This window comes from Octopus sinensis, linkage group LG6 (genome assembly GCF_006345805.1).
Source record: "Octopus sinensis linkage group LG6, ASM634580v1, whole genome shotgun sequence".
In the NCBI taxonomy this organism is placed as follows: domain Eukaryota; kingdom Metazoa; phylum Mollusca; class Cephalopoda; order Octopoda; family Octopodidae; genus Octopus; species Octopus sinensis.
In genome coordinates this window covers 97,229,994-97,244,993 of record NC_043002.1, presented here as the reverse complement: position 1 = coordinate 97,244,993, position 15,000 = coordinate 97,229,994, and the positions used below count along the sequence as shown (strand labels likewise).

The following is a 15,000-nucleotide window of genomic DNA, read 5'->3' as shown; positions in this document are numbered from 1 at the left end:
TATTAATAATAATAATAATAATAATAATAATAGTAATAATAATAATGACAATAACATAAACTATTGAGCAGAATATTTGCAGTAGTCCATTGTTTATATCAAGAAAAACAATGCACATGATAACACTTCCAATCAGTTAAAATGAGAAGCCACGAGAGCCACTGCCTGGTACTGCATCAGGACATTTATTATTATTATTATTATTATTATTATTATTATTATTATTATTGTTAATAATATACTAGTACTACTACTACTACTATTGCTACTAATTATCATCATTATTGTTGTTATTATTATTATTATTATCATCATTATTATTGTTATTATCATTATCATTATTATTATTATTACTATTATTATTATTATTATTATTATTATTATTATTATTATCATTATCATCATTATTATTATTACTATTATTATTTTCCGTCTTTCTTCAAATTTTCTTACGTTTCTCGCCCTAGGTGTACGGAAAACACTCGGCGAGAAATGGAAGAAAATTTGAAGAAAGAAGGAAAATACTACTACTACTACTACTAATAATAATAATAATAATAATAATAATCCTTTCTAATACAGACACAAAGCCTGGAATTTTGGGGGAGGGGACTAGTCGATTACATCGACCCGAGTTAATTTATCGACCCCGAAAGTAGGAAAGGCAAAGTCAACCTTGGCGGAATTTGAACTCAGAACATACAGACGGACGACGAAATGCCACTAAGCATTTCGCCCGGCACACTAACGATTCTGCCAACTCACCGCATTAGGCTTGCGTTTTATTGTGTTCGGTATTTGTTACTGTGTTTTATGCCTTGGTCAAGCTACTTCAAGAAGTTCACATTGGTAGTCGGCCGAACGATGAGGCGCAATCCAATCCATAAATCGATCTTCCTTGTCTAAGCATTTTCTCACATCCATCGATGAATTATATGTTGCACAGTATAACTGTTTGACCATATTGCACGCTCTCCTCTGGACAATAATGTTTTTCTGCACATATTCTTGATGACTTGTATCACTGCCTGCCACAGTAGTTCGAGCTACAGAGAATATTGCAGCGTTCAGTTGTCCTATGTTCCTCGAACATGTCTGGATTACCTGATATGAAGCTTCCTGTAGCAGCAAGTGCTGTTACTCGCATATACAGGTGGTCTTTCAGTGTTTTTGTTTCATTATCTGTAGTCTCCCTACAAACTGTTATAGTGTGTTGTGCACTGTTTTGCACCCTACATAGTTCAACGTAGTTTTCTTCCGTGGACATATCAGAGGATCTGGATTCATGGACCTAATATATTGTTCACACACTATTCTTAGGATGTATTTCTGCTGGCGATGTCGTACTTAGCTCTGACTATATTCGTGTGTCGTTTGTTTTCTCTTTTTCCTAATATTTGTCTTCTTTGCCGATCGTACTTTCGTTGTTTGTGAATGACTGTTTACATCGATAAAAGTGAAATTTGTTTGAATTTAATGTTCTGCCCGCAGACAGATGAGTCAAGCGGTAACTGCTACTTTCGGCAGCTTCTTGCTGTGTGATCGATTTTTTTCGCTGACTTAAACAGGGCTAGAAAAGCTGTGCAGCAATTTCTGGAGAATGGTGGCAGAATGGCAGTGTAATACCATCTGTTTATGAGGCTGTTTGTATGTTTTGTGTAAGGTCAGGAAATTGGAAATTTGTGTCAGAGGTTAGAATCCCTTAGCTACTCCATTCCAAGAGATAGAGATGTTCTGTGCGTTTTTATTTCAACCCTTGTTATAGACGAACAATATCCCTTAATCCCTTGACAGGAAATTCTTGACATTGTTGGTTCAGTAAGGGTCATTTAGTATTCTACACATGTTTATACCACTATTTGTGCATTTTCACGTTGAAGTGGTTGCATTATCTATGGTGGTTATACTTGGACTTGGCAACAACTCAGTAACAGGATATCAAGTAGACTATCCTCTCATTGAACTGTTTGCATGATCTGTACTTGATGTGAGTATCTTTTGTTATCCATCTCTTTGTTTTATCAAGTGAGATTAAGCACAGACTCTATGAAACTGAAATCAGAGCTGTGTTGGCTTTTAACCATGAGATATGAACAATCGTTCGTTTTCTCACTGGCTTATTTCCTCTCTCTTCAGTCAGCAGGGTTTTGGATATGGAGTGACTTTCTTTTTTATCTTTTAAAGTATATTTTGGAATTCCGTTTCAATCTTGAATTTATTTATTTGTTTACATTTTCTATTGTCTTATCATTATGTACGCATGTATGTACACACATATACATATACATACATGCACACACACACAGACGCACGCGCGCAGACACACACATATACAATGTATCTATTATGAATGAATGTATATGTGTGTATATCTATATATATGTATGTGTATATGTACACACACATACATACATATAACTATATATAATATATATATATATATATATATATATATATACACATACAATCTGAATGAATCCTCTTTGCATCAACATATGCCTCCTTGCGGTAATGTAGCCTTTAATCTAATCAAGATATTCTTGGCTTTACACATACATACATACATGCATACATATCAGATTCATTAGCACGCCGGACAAAATGCGTGCGGCATTTTGTCCGGTTTTACATCCTCTATTCCAATTCCGTTGAGGTCATCATTGCTTTTCATCGTTTCGGGATCGATGAAATAAATATCATATGAGGACCTTGGTTTGATATGGTTGACATGCCTCCTCCACCGATATTGCTAAAATCATCATCAATATTATTATTATTATTTTTATTGAGTGAGAGAGCAGAGTACCACTGGGGTATAAATATACGAAACCCATATCCACCCCGTGCTCAGTATATCACCATAGCTTTATTTAGGATAATTACTATGCTGTTTCTAAATTCTCCTAGGTGTATGAATCAAGCGGAATTTGACTGCCATTTCAAGCGGATAGGATCACCGCGTAGAAGTTCTCATCGTTCGCTCCTGGTGTGTGGTATTTTAATCGACAGTGATTGTGTAGTGCACATGTATTAAGTGATTTTTGAATTGAGCGTCGAACAAAAAGCTTCTCAATATTTCTTCACTTTCATTAACGTTCTGAGTTTAAATCCTGACGAGGACAATTTTGCATTTCGTGGTACGGAGGTTGATAAAAGCAAACAAAAAAAAATAATAAAGAAGAGAAAAGAAAAACAAGACAAGCTCTGGGGTCGATGATATTGACTTAGCTCTTTAGAAAATGGTAATATGTCACTGGTGTGAATGAATCCCAGTGCCTTGAGTATTACGTAGTCTCTGTGAATAGCCAAATATATATATATATATATTTATATTCTTTTCTACTCTAGGCAAAAGGCCCGAAATTTTTTGGGGAGTGAGCTAGTCGATTAGATCAAACCTCAGTACGCAACTGGTGCTTAATTTATCAACCCCGAAAGGATGAAAGGCAAAGTCGACCTCGGCAGAATTTGAACTCAGAACGTAAGACAGGCAAAATACCCATTTCTTTACTACCCACAAGGGGTTAAACACAGAAAGGACAAACAGGGATAGACAAACGGATTAAGTCGATTACATCGACCCAAGTGCGTAACTGGTGCTTAATTTATCGTAAGGCGGCGAGCTGGCAGAAACGTTAGCATGCCGGGCGAAATGCTTAGCGGTATTTCGTCTGCCGCTACGTTCTGAGTTCAAATTCCGCCGAGGTTGACTTTGCCTTTCATCCTTTCGGGGTCGATAAATTAAGTACCAGTTACGCACTAGGGTCGATGTAATCGACTTAATCCGTTTGTCTGTCCTTGTTTGTCCTTTCTGTGTTTAGCCCCTTGTGGGTAGTAAAGAAATAGGTACTTAATTTATCGACTCCGAAAGGATGAAAGGCAAAGTCGACCTCGGCGGAATTTGAACTCAGAACGTAGCGGCTGACGAAATACCTATTTCTTTACTACCCACAAGGGGCTAAACATGGAGAGGACAAGCAAGGACAGACAAACGGATTAAGTCGATTATATCGACCCCAGTGCGTAAATGGTACTTATTTAATCGACCCCGAAAGGATGAAAGACAAAGTCGACCTCGGCGGAATTTGAACTCAGAACCTAACGGCTACGCATTTCGCCCGGCGTGCTAACGTTTCTGCCAGCTCGCCGCCTTAATAGCAAAAAGCAAAAAAGAAAAAAGTCATTGGCCCAAGTGTGCAAGTTTGTAAGCCCTACTGACTTTTATCTTTGTTCATACTTTTCCATTATTGTCCTTAATGTCTCAATTATAGCTTTACATTCATACCACACAGATTTTCCTTTCGAGATTCTTGTGCAAATTATCTTAGCCAGATCATTGTCATATATTTTTTATACGCTTTCTTATTCATTTTCAGGGTCATTTCTGTAGATATGTATTCTTTCTTAACACGATGAACTTCGAGAATTGATATGATCGATTATTTCTTTTTCTGATTACAAAGTCCGCAGCTAATAGTATCTTGTGATTTTAATTTATTTTTGTAATTTTCTGACGGCTAGACATTAATACTGTGTTGCTAAAGTTAGACCTTCCGTTTCTGCTTCTAGAGCGATACTTTTGAGCGATGACTTGCACTTCCTCTCTGTCCAGTTTTGCAGGATATACGCTATGGAGATATTTTTCACTTTATTATTCCTTAGTATATTTTGGAGTTCCATTTCAGTTTATCCTTTGTTCTTCCTGTGAAGTGGAGGTTTCAGAATAATTCATTCTCTAGCTTAAGCTAATTTTTAAACCAACTAGCGTATAATACACAATTCTCATATGAATAGTTGGGTGTTTGCAGTGTAGTCAATGCTTTGCTGAGGTTCGCTAATAACACCGAAACACGTCTGGAGAATTCACGAAACACGTATGTACTTATATATGTATGTATATATATATATATATATATATATATATATATATATATATACTAAGCAATAAGGGTTTAGCAACGAGTTGCCTTACCACATACCGAATTTAGAAATAGCAGTCAAAGGGTTATAGCTATTTCTTCTACTAAAAAGGGAGATCTCAGTAAAAACAGCATTTGGAAGGCAGACACAAACAGGTAAGAGAGAATGAATTGACTGCAATCTATCATACATTTTTTTAGTTATCCACGGACGTACGTTTCGAATCAAGTTTTAAGGAAAGCATAAGAACTAAATATTAAATATTAAATAATAAATAATTCTATCTTACCGAAACTTCTTTTCTCTTCAGCGTAGAATACTATAATCATAAATGATTATAATTGAATTTGAGATACCACAGAAGGCACCAACTCCACTCAGTATCAGAGCGAGCTAGATCCTCAACTGGTATCACCGAATTCAATTTGTGAATGAAACGATGTGTCAACAGCCCCTTCCCACCCGCGTGTAGCCAAAACAAGATGCTGTGGTCATCTACTGAGATAAAATATGGTTATCCGTAATAATGAAGGGTGAAATTAATTAATTTTGAAAAATTATTATCAATTACACCAAGTAGTCTTCGGCATGTAAAAGCCTCATTCGAGGAAAATTTAAGTAATACTGTTGACACAATCGTTTCATTCACAAATTGAATTCGGTGATACCAGTTGAGGATTCTAGCTCGCTCTGATACTGAGTGGAGTTGGTGCCTTCTGGTATCTCAAAATTCAATATATAATCATTTATGATTATAGTATTACGCTGAAGGAAAAGAAGTTTCGGTAAGATAGAATTATTTATTATTTAATATTTAATATTTAGTTCTTATGCTTTCCTTAAAACTTGATTTCGAAACGTACGTCCGTGGATAACTAAAAAAATGTATGATAGATTGCAGTCAATTCATTCTCTCTCTACCTGTTTGTGTCTGCCTTCCAAATGCTGTTTTTACTGAGATCTCCCTTTTGAGTAGAAGAAATAGCTATAACCCTTTGACTGCTATTTCTAAATTCGGTATGTGGTAAGGCAACTCGTTGCTAAACCCTTATTGCTTAGTATTACTTAAATTTTCCTCGAATGAGGCTTTTACATGCCGAAGACTACTTGGTATATTGATAATTTTTCCAAATTAATTAATTTCACACACCCTCATTATTACGGATAACCATATTTTATCTCAGTAGATGACCACAGCATCTTGTTTTGGCTACACGCGGGTGGGAAGGGGCTGTTGACACAATCGTTTCATTCACAAATGAATTCGGTGATACCAGTTGAGGATTCTAGCTCGCTCTGATACTGAGTGGAGTTGGTGCCTTCTGGTATCTCAAAATTCAATATATAATCATTTATGATTATAGTATTCTACGCTGAAGAGAAAAGAAGTTTCGGTAAGATAGAATTATTTATTATTTAATATTTATATTTAGTTCTTATGCTTCCCTTAAAACTTGATTTCGAACGTACGTCCGTGGATAACTAAAAAAATGTATGATAGATTGCAGTCAATTCATTCTCTCTTACCTGTTTGTGTCTGCCTTCCAAATGCTGTTTTTACTGAGATCTCCCTTTTTAGTAGAAGAAATAGCTATAACCCTTTGACTGCTATTTCTAAATTCGGTATGTGGTAAGGCAACTCGTTGCTAAACCCTTATTGCTTAGTATTACTTAAATTTTCCTCGAATGAGGCTTTTACATGCCGAAGACTACTTGGTGTAATTGATAATTTTTCCAAATTAATTAATTTCACCCTTCATTATTACGGATAACCATATTTTATCTCAGTAGATGACCACAGCATCTTGTTTTGGCTACACGCGGGTGGGAAGGGGCTGTTGACACAATCGTTTCATTCACAAATTGAATTCGGTGATACCAGTTGAGGATTCTAGCTCGCTCTCTGATACTGAGTGGAGTTTGTGCCTTCTGGTATCTCAAAATTCATATATAATCATTTATGATTATAGTATTCTACGCTGAAGAGAAAAGAAGTTTCGGTAAGATAGAATTATTTATTATTTAATATTTAATATTTAGTTCTTATGCTTTCCTTAAAACTTGATTTCGAAACGTACGTCCGTGGATAACTAAAAAAATGTATGATAGATTGCAGTCAATTCATTCTCTCTTACCTGTTTGTGTCTGCCTTCCAAATGCTGTTTTTACTGAGATCTCCCTTTTTAGTAGAAGAAATAGCTATAACCCTTTGACTGCTATTTCTAAATTCGGTATGTGGTAAGCAACTCGTTGCTAAACCCTTATTGCTTAGTATTACTTAAATTTTCCTCGAATGAGGCTTTTACATGCCGAAGACTACTTGGTGTAATTGATAATTTTTCCAAATTAATTAATTTCACCCTTCATTATTACGGATATATATATATATATATATTTACATATATATATATATATTTACATATATTTATACACACAATATCTATCTATCTATCTATCTATCTATCTATCTATCTATCTATCTATCTATATCTATATATATATATATATATATATATATGTGTGTGTGGTGTTTGTGCATGTGTTTATATATATATATATATAATATATATATATATATATAATATATATATATATATATATGTATATAAATTTTTAAATAAGGATAAAATCTTTATAAGAAATTATCAGTAGTTAGCGTGAAAAACCTCGTAAGAGAAAAAAATCTGTAAATTTTTCCACTTTGAAATATTTATTTATATTATATAGAGGGTACTATTATTCATAGGTACCGCACGCTAGGAAGGACTCTTGCAGTCAAACTACTAAAATAAACAAATTGTACCGAATGCAAAACTTCAAGCAAGTCATTTAAAAACAGAATTTAGCGTGCCGTACCTATGATAATAGTACCCTCTTATAATATAATATATATATATATATATATATATATATATATATATATATATATATATATACACACACATAGTTCACAGATGAGATCCAGAAATTTTCCGCATGGAAGACACTTAGTAGTGCTGAAAAGATTCAAACTTAGGCTATGATGTATTTTCCACACTGCATAATTATTCATAATTAACTTTCTAATGCTTATTACACGAAGCAAGTTAACATTCTCTTAACTATTATTTTATGCGAAGAAGATCATTGAATAATTCATACGAAAAACTTATACTCTAAAATATTCTTTAACACAATACTGAAGCACTTAGAGTATTCATACCATAATGGTACCCCCACCACCATTTATCACCCTATGTATTTATCTAATGCGCCTATAATAGGCCATGCCAACGTTTTCTTTGCACATGTTGTTGCGACTGACACATGAATATCGGTAAGTTATTTGATCCAGAAACTGAGGATTTATCAGTCCCGTTTTTTATTTCCAGTTGCCAGCAGTTTTGTTGAATTCCTTGCAAGTTTGAAGGGTGATTGTGTAGCATATTCCTTGTTGGACAATACTCGTGACTATTTTATTTTTCTTATTTGTCTTTAGAATCAATATTCTCCTTGAATGTATTGAATATTTTTCGTTCCATTTTTTTCCTCTTATACTTGAACAACCATTGTTCTTAATCTATTGTTCACTGTTGTCAGCTTACTTCTTTTTCTCTCTGTTTCTTTTGTTGTTAATGTCCCTATTTAACGTGCTTCTTATTCAATGTTATACTTTTGTTATCCTAAGAGTTCACACATTTCGAAGAGTCCTCGCCTTCATAACATTACTGATATGATTTCCTTAAGCCTTTCTTTATGTTTTTGGATGTATTTCTTCATTGATAAAAATATTTCTTGATTGTTTCTATTTTTTTTCTAGCATCATGTTCGTCCATTTTGATAAGTCTTTACGGCGTAATTTTCAATTCAAAACGGTCTATTTTCTACCTGGTGAATTCGTTCGGTTTGACAGAGAATGTTTTACCTCTATCAAGATAAAGCCCGATTTCCTTCAATGCTACCGCAGCAACTGTATATGCTGTAACATTTAGCTTCTTGCTATTCGGATTTGTTTCCATAAATAGAATTTGTTATAGGACCTTGTGTTTAGTTGAGCTATAAGTCTATGTGTAACTTGATCAGGTGTTTTTCTTAACTCATGATAAGTTGTTTTTTTACGTTCTCTTTGAATCTCTTTATTGATTTTGATAAATCATCCTCAGTGTTGTTAAGTCTGTGATATTTACTTCTATTTTGCTTACTGCTACGTGTGGGGTCGAAGGTACTTTTGCTGTGAGCGAGTATTTGTCCAGTGGTTTCTATGGAGATTCGTAGGGTTCTTCATTTGACGTAGGTCTTCTATTTGTTATTTATTTAGTTTTGTTTTATCTAATTCGTTTTTTTTTATTGTTCTTTAATGGCTAAGGAGTTTCTGGTGAGTTGTGTCCTCTGCTATTTCAATTGTGTTTTGAAGGTTCCTTCATTGTGCAGAGTGCGTCAGAAAAACGTTCTATAATTTACACGGCTGTAAAGTTAGAGTGTGATGGTGTCTTCATTTAGATAATGCTTTACCATCTTTCTTCAGTTGCCATCATAAAATTATAGCGGCACATTCCATCTATTTGCTATTGAAACATTTGTCAGTCTGCAAAATTTCAGGGGTCTTTTTGTCATACCCCGTATGTGTCGTCATTTTGTTTGTGCACATCGGATTCAGCGGGTGACTTCTTTATTTGTTTGTTCTGCTTTTTTATTTAATTCTGTGTAAATTATTGTCTCTTTCTGGCTTATTTTACGGTCATTTATCAATTTCCTTACATTAGCCTGTCTGGGGTCAATGTAATCGACTTAATTCCCTTTTCTGTCCTTGTTTGCTCCTCTATGTTTAGCCCCCCCCGTAGGCAATAAAGAAATATATTATTATTATCATTATTATTATTATTATTATTATTATATTATTATTATTATTATTATTATTATTTTATTATTATTATTATTATTATTATTATTATTTAAGACGTCGCACAGTATCCAATATCGTGAAGTTGTTGGTTGAAGATATTGTGTCTATTGGAGGTTGTACTGTCTGCCAAGTCACAAGGACTCCAGGCAGATGGTACTTTACGCCATATGCGTGCAGTTCTAAGTAATGCCGATTTCTCCAATATATCTAGCTTGTACGGTATTTCTAAAAGTTTCCAGATGTTTTTTCAGGTTGGGCTGTATTGAACCCAATGCCCCGATGACAACCTTTAGGTTTGACTTCCGTAGCTGCCACATTTTGGCGATCTCAATTCTCAGTTCTCCATATTTAGCGATTTTTTCCACCTTTCATGATATGTCGATCTCCTGGCACTGCCATTGTTTGTCCCCGCTTAAAGGTTCCTATATCCGGCTTTCGGCGCTCTAACATCTTGTCTGTTTGGAAGTCAAAGTCCCAGAGGATTTCTGCCTTCCCCATTTCATCCATTACTTTTTACAATTTTTCCAATGTATGTTGGTACCAGGCACCCGTTACCACACATCCATACTTATTATTATTATTATTATTATTATTATTATTATTATTATTATTATTATTATTATTATTATTCCTCCGTGACACAGTGTAGGTAAAAATGCACCGGAGTCTTTAGTCATCTGTCATATCACAACAAGGACCTCAGACAGATAATACTTTCCTTAAGATGTGCGCTGTGCCCAATAAGGCTGTTTTTTGCAAGACATCAATCTTGTATGGGATTTGCAGTGGCCTTAAGAAGACTTGAAGTTTCAATGGGATTGAGCCCAACGCTCCGATCACCCCTGGTATCACTTTTACATTACCCTCCCACATTCCCAAACAGGCTTGCCCCTTCCACATTCAATTCGGACTACTTGGAGACATTTTCTACCGCTTTTCTCACAACATTCATGTAATTTAGTATGGCTACATCAATGATCTGACAGTATTTGTCTCTCTTATTCAATACGACAATATCCGGCTCACGGTGTTCAAATACACAATCCGTCTGAAAATTATAGTCCTAGAGTATCGTTACTTTTCCATCCTCCGGCATAACTTTACTTGGTACATGTTCATTCCAGTTTTCTGTTACTTCATATTGGTATTTACGGCATAAGAGCCAATGAAGATACACACACACTTTATCGTGACGGGCTTGTATTCTTTTTGTGCAAGGCTCTCTCATCCACTAACCAAGTGGGTCACATTTTCCACGCTCTTTCCACAGAGTCTGCATTTGTTGGTGTCAGACGTTTTATAGATGTTATACTTCACTGTCTTGTAGCGAGATCCTGATCCTGTGCAGAAATGATCAGGTTTGCGGTGGTGCGCTTCAAATCACTTCGCTCAAGCCATGACCACTATGATGTATTATCCTCAACGTCCTGTATATCCCTTTCAAACTGTCCACGCATTCCCATTTCAAGAGGGTCTTCTTTTCTCTTCTCAGCTCTTTGGCTAAACTCTTCTTTGCCCATTATTTCATCTGTATTTATACCCATATCTTTCGTGGCATGTTGCAGCAGGTCTTGATCACTATTTATCAAATACTTGGCAAGCATTCTCCTTTCACTCCTTATACATTGGTCTATACTAATTAATTCTCTGCTAATCATTACTATTACTGATGTCAACACAATCTTTTGTCTCTCATAGATTGTTGGTTTCCGAAAGATCTGGTCAAAAAATTTGTCAGTACCTTTCTTGATCATTCCCAGGGCACCTACAACAACAACAAGTATTGTCTTGGCTTTTAATTACCAGCTTTATTGCTGATACACTCCTACAATACAAAACAGGGATTTTGTTTAATGTTTTGAGATGATATCAATTCTGAAGCATCGTGGAACGATTTTAAATAGTATTGGTTTTGTTTACCTTTCCTTATTTGCCTTTGTTTCTATGTTGGTTTCGCCCTTGGAGTATATCATTTCATCAAAATGTTTGGTGTGCAGTAATTTCTTGTAATTTTGGCACGAGTCTAGCAATTTTGAAGGGTGCTGAGCTAGTTACATCGACTCAAGTACTGAACTGATATATGTTTCATCGACCTCGAAAGGATGTAAGGCAAAGTAAGCCTTAGCGGCATTTGAACTCATTTTGTGTATAATAATGATGTGCAAACGATGAAATAAATACAGGCTGATCCCATCGTTTTGTTAAATTTGAGCGAGGCGTTTCCTGATTTCGTTGACTTTCTGTCTTCACAGAGAAGTTCCTGCTTCACCGTCCTCCGTTTGGATTAATGCAACTAAACTACTAATGTGCTTGCTACTAGGAGATGGATGAAAGCACTCCGTCGGTTACGACGACGAGGGTTCCGGTTGATCCGAATCAACGGAACGGCATGCTCGTGAAATTAACGTGTAAGTGGCTGAGCACTCCACAGACACGTGTACCCTTAACGTAGTTCTCGGTGATATCCAGCGTGACACAGAGAGTGACATGGCCGGCCCTTTGAAATACAGGTACAACAGAAACAGGAAGTAAGAGTGATAGAAAGTTGAGTACAGCAGGGATCACCACCATCCCTGCCGGAGCCTCGTGGAGCTTTTAGGTGTTTTCGCTCAATAAACACTCACAACGCCCGGTCTGGGAATCGAAACCGCGATCTTACGACCGCGAGTCCGCTGCTCTAACCACTGGGCCATTGCGCCTCCACACTAGGAGAACAACAGTTGGGTGAGATTAGTTGTCCTTCTTGTTCAGGGTTTTCCTGGATCTGTGGGCTATTTCACTGTCCATAGTTCGAAGCTGTTTTGTCGACCCTCTTTCTCTCTAATTTTCCTCGCTGTTTTTATGCTAACCTCTGCATAAACTGTAGCTTTTCCTTACAACGTGCCCTTCATCGGTTGCCCCTGTAACAAGTATGTGAAATCAACATCATAAACGTGACATGATAATAATAATAATAATAATAATAATAATAATAATATAATAATAATAATACCTGTGAATTTGCGCGTGTAATCTGGGAATGCATACAATGAGCTTTTCTGGCCTAGGCGCACGGAAAACACTCGGCGAGAGACGGAAGAAAATTTCAAGAAACAAGGAAAAAAATAATGATAATAAATGTCCTCATGCAGTACCAGGCAGTGGCTCTCATGGCTTCTGATCTTAACTGATTCGAAGTGTTATCATGTACATTGTTTTATCTTGGTATAAAAGATGGGCTACAGCAAATATTCTGCTCAATACCACAGATTTGTCACTTGTTTGACCATAACCAGTTGACCATGTCCCTTAGTGGCATCTCTGATCAAAAGCAGAAGTAGTGGGGAAGCATCATAGCCATATGTTGAGAGGAATTCTTTGAGGTTTGGATAATTCCCCTTTGGAAACATGGATGTTTCGTTCAACATCCTTAAACAATCCTTATTCAAGAATCTTTTGAGCGGGATGGGCTACTCAACCTGAAGAAAATTCTAACTGGGCCCCACCCTCAAGGTCATGCGCTGTTAATCATGAGATCACCATGTCGCGCGCATATCGTTGTGATGCATGTGCCTGGTGTACCCTTATCAGACAGGTAGTCATGATGGGTATACTGGGCTTCGTATATTTTACCCCAGTGTCACTTTGATGGCATGCGCTGCTCTCTCACTCAATAATAATAATAATAATAATAATAATAATAATAATAATATTAATATAATACGTTTATGCTCTTACATAGCAGTGGTGTTGTAACCAGTTCCAATAGGCAACATCATATTGTATTATATGAGGAAACTTTGTTCAAAAGTAAAAAATAAGATATACGAAAAATACCTTGAAGCAGCTTCGTGACGTTATTAAAATTATGTTGGTATGATTAAATTAGTAGAAATATATTAATGCCAATATATTGGTATGAATTTGTCGGTGTAAATACGGCTGTATGAATATTTTCAATATATTAATGGAATTACGTTAGCATAGTTTGGTTTTGTAAAGAAAAATTCATTTGACACTTCTAAAATTTCAGCAGAGCTTTATGTAGTTTTTAAACTTAAACACGTGGTTTTTTTTTTTTTTGATAATACAAACAGTTTTGTTTCGTTCAAAATATTACATGCTAAATGCCCATAAAAATAGCTTCCCAAATTCATATCGGAATCCAACGTTTCATTTCCATATAAATTATGTATTCTCGTTCAAAAATTATCAACCCTGTTGTTAATCGTTCTGATAAAGAGTTTTATTGAAACAGTTTTCAATTTAACCTCTTTAAACGACGTCTTCGAATAACTTTTACACATTTTATTAAATTACACATAATGAACAAATTTATTCCTAACTTGCTTTGTGCTGTCATTTTGGAAATTAATTTATATTCTTATTACTATCCATCTCAGAGATTGCCTCCTCATTTCTTTGCAGTTTTATGTCACAACATGAAATGCGCTAAGCATTGTATAGAGAATATGTAAATATTGGGTTTCGAGGTTATATCACAGTACACATGCGCATATATATATTTATTTATATATAAATATATGTATGTATATATATATATATAATATATATATGTATATATATATTTAATATATATATATGCATATACATATATATTATATATATATATATATAATATATATGTATATGTGTGTGTATTTACATATATATATATACGTGTATATATACCTGTATATATATATATATATATTTATATATATATATATGTATAGATATAAATGTTTATATACATATGTATATATATATATATATATATATATGTACATGTGTGTATAATATATATATATGTATATGTATATGTATATATATAATATATATGTACATGTGTGTGTATATATATGTATATGTATATATATATGTGTGTGTGTGTGTATAATATATCTCTATGTGTCCCTCTGTGTGTCTCCGTATCTCCAGTGATATAGGATAGCAAATATACAAATCAATTTTCCTGGATATGGAATCTATTTTTCTTTCACTCTGTACAAAAACTGAATGTTTTATTTATGGTTATCTGTGCAAATGTTATTCCGTAACATTTTAGACTGTATTCTTATCGAAATTTATAGCTGTCCTCTATACACTGAATCTTAACCATTCAATGTACGCGAATGATAAGCCTGTGGTTGGCAAGGTTGGAGAGCTTGCATTTCATTGATATGCAAAATACAAACACTTTCTTCTGCATCTTAATA

General features: G+C 34.9%; 1 protein-coding gene across 3 annotated transcripts in view; it reads left to right on the top strand.

The window, feature by feature from the left end:
- Window positions 1-15,000, top strand: part of LOC115213473 (ras-related protein Rap-2a) — a 230,419-nt gene that overhangs the window by 119,288 nt on the left and 96,131 nt on the right. The window contains exon 1 of one of the 3 annotated variants that reach the window (XM_036504181.1): window positions 3,641-3,662. The exons of the other annotated variants lie outside the window; for them this stretch is intronic. The gene's annotated coding sequence lies outside the window, so the exon portion shown is untranslated. Of the gene's footprint in view, window positions 1-3,640; window positions 3,663-15,000 lie in introns of those variants that run through there. 3 annotated transcript variants of the gene reach the window in all.